Source organism: Elephantulus edwardii, unplaced genomic scaffold (genome assembly GCF_000299155.1).
Source record: "Elephantulus edwardii isolate Elephantulus edwardi_28Jun2011 unplaced genomic scaffold, EleEdw1.0 scaffold00111, whole genome shotgun sequence".
NCBI lineage: Eukaryota > Metazoa > Chordata > Mammalia > Macroscelidea > Macroscelididae > Elephantulus > Elephantulus edwardii.
Genome location: NW_006399861.1, coordinates 4,821,128 through 4,827,888, shown reverse-complemented (window position 1 = coordinate 4,827,888; position 6,761 = coordinate 4,821,128). Strand labels below are relative to the sequence as shown.

Sequence of the window (6,761 nt, the reverse complement as noted above, 5' to 3'; positions counted from 1 at the left end):
CTCCAGTGGGTTTTAGAGCTGCAGGTACACAGGAGATTGCCTATCTTGTTCCTGAGAAGCAGCTGCTAGATTGTAACTGCCTGTCTGGGTTGGCAGCTCGACTCCTTACCTTGCAGGCCACCAGAGCTCCCTCAGCAACTTTAGAAAAATTATGCCCAACGTCAACCATATGCCATCATGGATGCCTCAGTACCACGTAAGAGGTCAATCACAAATGAACATAAATTGTGATTCCTTTTATTTAACTTTTTTTGAAAGAGAAAAGCCATGATATCACACTGAAGACAGCGGTTACCTTTACCAGAGGGTAGTGATTGCAAGTAAGGGATCACAGGGGGACCTTCTACGGAATTAGTAATGAATGTTCTACTTCTTGACCTTTGTGCTAATTCAAAGAGCTATGTATTTTGATGCATTCTTCTGTGTCATGCTTCCATAATTATGGAATCTCCCTCACACTCCCCACAAAATAGTTCTTAAAGTTTGACTTGTGATCATTCTATACATAACAAATAGCAGGAAATCAAAACATAGACAGCCAACTTTACTGAGCACTGAAGTGATTCACTTCCCAGGAAGTGAAATTATGACTTACCTTGTACAAGTCATTTGAGAGGAATTGGGATAAAGAGGTCCTAATTTAATACATACAGATATAATTTAATATATATAATATATAAAAATATATAATAAAATACATATATAAGTATTATATATAATATAAAAGAATATATACTTTAATATACATATTACTATATTATTATATATATTATTGTTGTCATGTACAATTAAGTCAGAACTGAGTCATAGCTGACCCATCAGTGATTTTCAGAGGCAGTAAAACACACAAGAGGTGCTTGCCCTTTATTCTTCTGAGGAGCAACTGATGCATTTGCACCACAGGGCTTTGGGTTTACACTACAGCTATTTACCACTAGTACACCAGAGCCGGATATAACATACAGAAATGACCAGAGATAATCATCTAAGAAGCAAGTGATGACTATTCTTAGGAAGTTCTGACTAGAGTATCATTATATGACACAGAGTTCCTGTTAAAATTAACAATTACAGCTTGTTCGGCTCCACAATCAACACTCTTGACACCAGCTGGCAGAAAATCAAAAGACAAATTGTATTGGGGAAAATCTACTGTCATGGACCTCTATAGAGTACTGAGAAGCAGTGACGTCAGTCTAGAGACTAAGGTGTGCTTTCACAGGCCATCGTCTTCACTATTACTTGCTATGATCAGAGAGTTGGACAATGACTAAGAATGACAGAAGAAGAACTGATGTCTTTGAGATGTGGTGCGGGAGAAGAGTCTTGAACATACCATGTACTGCCAAGAAAACAAATGGATCTGTCTTGGAGAGGGCGAATCCAAGTTTCTCTCCTTGGAGGCTAGGATTTTGAAACTTCATCTCACTTACTTTGGACACGTAGCCAGGAGATCCTTGGAGAAGAGCATCATGTTCAGAAGGGTGGAGGGACAGTGCAGGAAAGAAAGACCTTGGATGAGATGTATTGAGACAGTAACTGGGGCAATCGGGGTCGATGTGTCAGAATCAATTAGACTGGATCAGGACAAGGCAGGCTTCAGAGCTCTTGTACATAGGGATTCTATGAGTCGCAGGCAACTCGATGGCACATAAACAGAATAACATGAAAGATGACATTTAATGTTTATTTACTGAATGAGTAAATATTTATCATGGAGTGGCATTCACTTTCTAAACAACATGCCTCCAGAAATTCTATGAACTTTGATAAATGTCAATAGTTGTAGAAGGGCTTCAGGCCTTTTGTTCATAGGGTCACTATGAGTTGTGCTCGACTTGAAGGCATTCAACAACTGTTATATACAAGGCAGAAGGGTCAGAAGTTCCTTTTAATTTTGGTAGGTCCTCACATTAAGGAATTCATTCTGCTAATCTTAGCATCCATCCACTTATTCATTAATCTTAATGTACACTCTTCTCCAGAGAACTTACAAACACTTCATAGTGATGCAGACAATTAATTATTCCAATAAGTATATGAAAGACTAAATGCCATTGTTTTCAATTCTCTGACAAAGCAGCATCCAATGCTGATAACCCTTCCTTGTGAAGTCAGTAGGACAGTATGATGCTTGACTGCCAGACGTCCATTTTTTAGAAAAAGCCAAAGCAGTGGGATATGAAGCACCCTATAATACATCAGCTAATGAACTTCTCACAACACAATTCTCCTTGCTTATATTACCTGAATAGAAAGCATTGATTACAGTTTGTATGTAACTACAGTGGATAAAAGCAAAAGCGTAGTTAATAATACATGTGCCTTCAAAGCATCATGGCTAACTTTCAAACAGTATCTGAAGATAAAATTTTCCAGTAGTCCAGAGAAGTCAACTTTTGTTCCAACGAACACTGATCCATGTATGTTTAAGGTCTTGTTCTTTTTTTCTAAGATATATATATTTTTTCCTTATAACTTCAACAACTGCTAATCTTCGGAATTTTCCATCTTCTAACACAGAACTGGGCCGACCATCAGCACGTGTTGTCATTTCTAATTCCTCTCTCAACACCCCTCCAGTTCTTGGCACAAGCAATACCACTTTTTAAATATTTTTTTTTTAGTGTGCCCAAATTTATTGACAATATTACAGCACAGCAAACAGACTCAAACGGTTCCACGTGGTGTTTTGAAATTCATCCCAACTGTGGGCTGAGTGACCTGCAGGTTGGCCAGACTGCCAAAGTCCAAGAGTTTCAGCATTTCCTTAGTATCAGGATCTACTTCAATGATCTCCTGATCCAGGGCTGAAACCTCTGGTACATAATTATCTCTCCTTTCTCTCTCCTCCTCCTGCAGCTTAATGGAGATGCCTCTCACAGGCCCTCTCTGAATCCACTTCATCAGATGTGTGACATAGCCTGCTATCTTGTTTCTGAGTTTCTTGCTGGGAATAATGGCAATTTCCTCGCACAAGCGCTTGTTCGTGTGGAAGTCATTACCCAGACGCGTGTAGTATTTCTCAATGATGACCCAGGCGCCTTCTTCACGGTTTTGGTGCGAACGCGGCCCATGTTGGCGGGTCCTTGGTGAAAGAGCTAAATCTACTTTTCAAAATTAATTTTAATGAACGTTTACAGAGACTTAGGATTTCCATTCATTCATTGGTGCACTTTTCTTGCTGCTAACTCGTTGCCCCCAACAATTCGCTCTTCTCTTTGGTTAAAAATGAAAAAAAAAAAAAAAAGTAAAAGAAAAATTCTTTCATTGTTATACAATCTCCGCCCCCCCGCCCCTCAAGTCAACTCCATTATGCAGTCTTCATTCTGGACCTAATCATATATCCCTTTTAAATAGTTCTCTCCTTCATCTGTTTCAATGCAGTATACATAATTTATCCCTTCTTTTTCAGTCTCCCTCCACTCCCAATGTCAGTCTCATTTTACAACAGTAGCACTATGCAGTATTTGTCCTTTTGTGACTGAGATATTTTACTCAGCATAATGTCCTCTGAGTTCACCCATTTTGTATATTTCATGAGTTCCTTATTTTTCAATGAGGCATAGCATTCCATTGTGTGAATATACCACAGCTTCTCTATCCATGATCCACTTTGAGTTAGTTTTTGTGTATGGAGTGAGGTGTGGATCTTGCTTGAGTTATCTGCAGTGAGTTTTCCAATTTTGCCAACACCATTTGTTAAAAAGGTTGTCATTTCCCCACTTAACTGATTTCATCTCCTTGTCAAAAATCAGTTGACCACAGCTAGATGGACTGATTTCTAGAGTCTCAATTCTATTCCATTGTTGTGTTTGTCTGTCATTGTACCAATATCATGCTGTCTTGACCACCACAGCAGTGTAGTAGGATTTGAAATCAGGAGTGAGATGCCTCCCAACTTGTTTCTCTTTTTAAGGAGTGCTTGGCTTATTCAGGTCTCTTTCCATTCCAAATGAAATTGGAGATTGCCTTTTCCATCTCATTGAAGAATGGAATCAGTATTTGTATTGAGATCACATTGAACATGTAGATTGCCTTTGGTAGTATTGTCATTTTCACAATATTCAGTCTTCCTATCCATGAGGAAGGGATATTCTTCTACTTCTCCAGGTCTCTTTTGGTTTCTTATGGTAATGTTTTGTAATTTTCTTCTAATAGATCCTTTGTTCTTCTGGTTAGATTTACTCCCAAGTATTTAATCTTACTCGATACTCTTCACTTCACTTCTGACCTGCTAACCCCAACTACCACCTCAGGTTCAGTAATTCCCTGGATCTGTTGATGAAAATGGGAGCTGAGGGAGAGAAAGAATGAAAGAATTACCAAAATACCTGTGTTGAGAACAAGGGACTTGTGGGATTATTGTCCAAAATGGCCAAGCTCCCAAACTGGGATTTATATCTCATGGAAGTAGGCAGAAACAGTTGTACTACTCTCTCATTGGTGGTATTAAAGCATCAGCATCTGCTGCGCAATCTCTGAAGGAAACTCTGAGGTGGTTGTGAGTTTGGACATGTCCTGTCATTCCAGATAAGGAAATACTCTTTCCCCTCCCCCTCTTTCTGTATTTTTAAAATTTATTTTCTTTTAAAAATTTATACTGTTTTATTTACAAAGTTTGAATACATTGTTTTTCACAAAAGATCCTTCACATTTCCTTCACCCTAGCCACCCATCGGATTGTGCAACCCTTTGAGTAACACCTTACTCTCCCCATTTTCACCCATATATTTCCACACCCCCCCGCCCCCGCCCCAGATTCTCATACTTGTTCTACAATAATGGTTTTATACAGTATTTGTCTTTGTGGGGCTGAGATAAGGTAATGCTCTTACAAGATTGCAGCTTCTCTAACCTGGTATAAAAAGGAACATTGTAGAAGAATCACAGCCTTCCTGGCTCTCCAGATATGGAAGCACCTTCAGAGCCTCAGTTCTCACTCTCTAGGAGCTCAAGCATTCTTGCAGAGTTTTGTCTTTCCTGGGGCTCCGCTCTCAGGCCCACTCACAGAAACTCACAGAAATCACTGTACTCATAATTAAGGCTTTACTATAGCAAAACAAGGATCTAAGCAGAGAGGCACATAGGGTAACATCTGGGAGAATTCCCAACAGGAAACTTCAGTATCACAAAGAGGATTGCACAAGCTTCCCACATACATTAATGTCTTTCGCCAAACAGGAAGTCCATGGGGGTTTTGTGTCCAGAGCCTTTATTGGCTTCAAGCCATGACTAAGACCTCATTGCTACAGTGACTGAATCATGTCCTCTCTCTCCTCTTAACTTCCTAAAGTCAGTTGATATCAGGCCACTGAATGGTCTTGTGCCCTGACCAATTCCTTAATAATTTAAGTAAACATTAAGCTATTTTTCTGGAAATCTTAGATAATAAAACCAAGACCTACAGCCATCACGTTAATTGGGCCCATAGAAATCAAACTTCTCTCTACTACTGTCTACATCTCTTTTTTTGGTGCTTTTAAATAATATAAGACACAGTGGGCAGAAATGTGATCAGGCCACTTTAATCACCATTCAGATGTGGAACTGATTCCTTAAAATAGTGAACCATGTAAGGTCCAAAGAACAGAATTTTCTTAAGGGTAAAGCCCAGAAGTCAGGAAAGGAATAGAAGGATTAATGCAAATGAGAACTACAGGAGGAAGTGGGAAGTGCTGGATTATACAGTTGTTAAGTCTGGACAAAGGGAACCAAAAAGAAGAATGAAGAATTCAGAATTCAAATGCTGACAGCTTTGCCTGCTGCTGATAAGAAGAGCAAATGGCCTTGCCTGCGTGGCTGAGCTACCAGGGGGATCAAAAATCAGAGTGGAATATCCCTCCCTAAAGACTCTGTTATAAAAACCCTCCCCAATAAGTACACAGTGTGACTTCCCCATTCTGCATTCCCAGAATGAGGAACTTCACTCGGGAGTCCCTCTATTCCCCCCTTTAATAAAGCTGCATTAAGTTTTCTCTCATTCTCTCTGATTTCTTCCTTAAGTCCGCTAACTTAACAATAGTGAGATTGAAAATAATGTTATAAAACAAAACATTATACTGTTATAAAATGAACTGGTTGGATGCAAAATCAATTTGTTTTGTAAACTTTCACTCAAATTTAAGAATAAATAAAGAAATATATAAATCAGTTTTATTTACACTGCAAAACTGTAGTATAATAATTTAGGCTTGTTTTTATTAGGAACTACTGAGTCTAGCATGACTCATAGTGACCCTAAGAACAACAGAGATGAACCTTGTTCTAGCTTGTGCCATCCTCATCTTCTCCAACACTGTTGAGCCCATTACTGTAGCCACGGTGTCATTCTATCCTCCTCTTTTCTGCTCAGGGGTCTTCCTCTTTTTTTACAGACCCTCCACTTTTCCAAGCATGATGGCCCTTTCCAAGAAAGAGCCTCTCCTAGCAACATACCAAATACATAACTTAAACCTTCATCATCTAAGTTGTTGTTGTCGTTGTTAAGTGCCGTCGAGTCACAGGCGACGCATATGAAGGAGAGTCCTCAACACCTGGGTGCCTTTCATACTCTCTCCACGTTCATAGGGTTTACAGAGGCAAGCTATTATGGAAGTGGATGCCACTCCTCCTTCCAAGCTTGTTTTAATTGGGGAACTCCACCCCACTCTCTGTCCACATTGGGTAGCCAACCATTAACGCATTTGACACTTCAGTGTCACAGTGTTCAGCCTCACAGTAACCAAAAGTGACCACGGCACAACAAGATAAAGGTAAAT

At 39.5% G+C, this 6,761-nt stretch overlaps 1 pseudogene; it reads right to left on the bottom strand.

Annotated features, from left to right (window-relative positions):
• Positions 1-1,964: 1,964 nt before the first annotated feature.
• Positions 1,965-2,554, bottom strand: LOC102868680 (annotated as a pseudogene).
• Between the last annotated feature and the right edge of the window lie 4,207 nt (positions 2,555-6,761).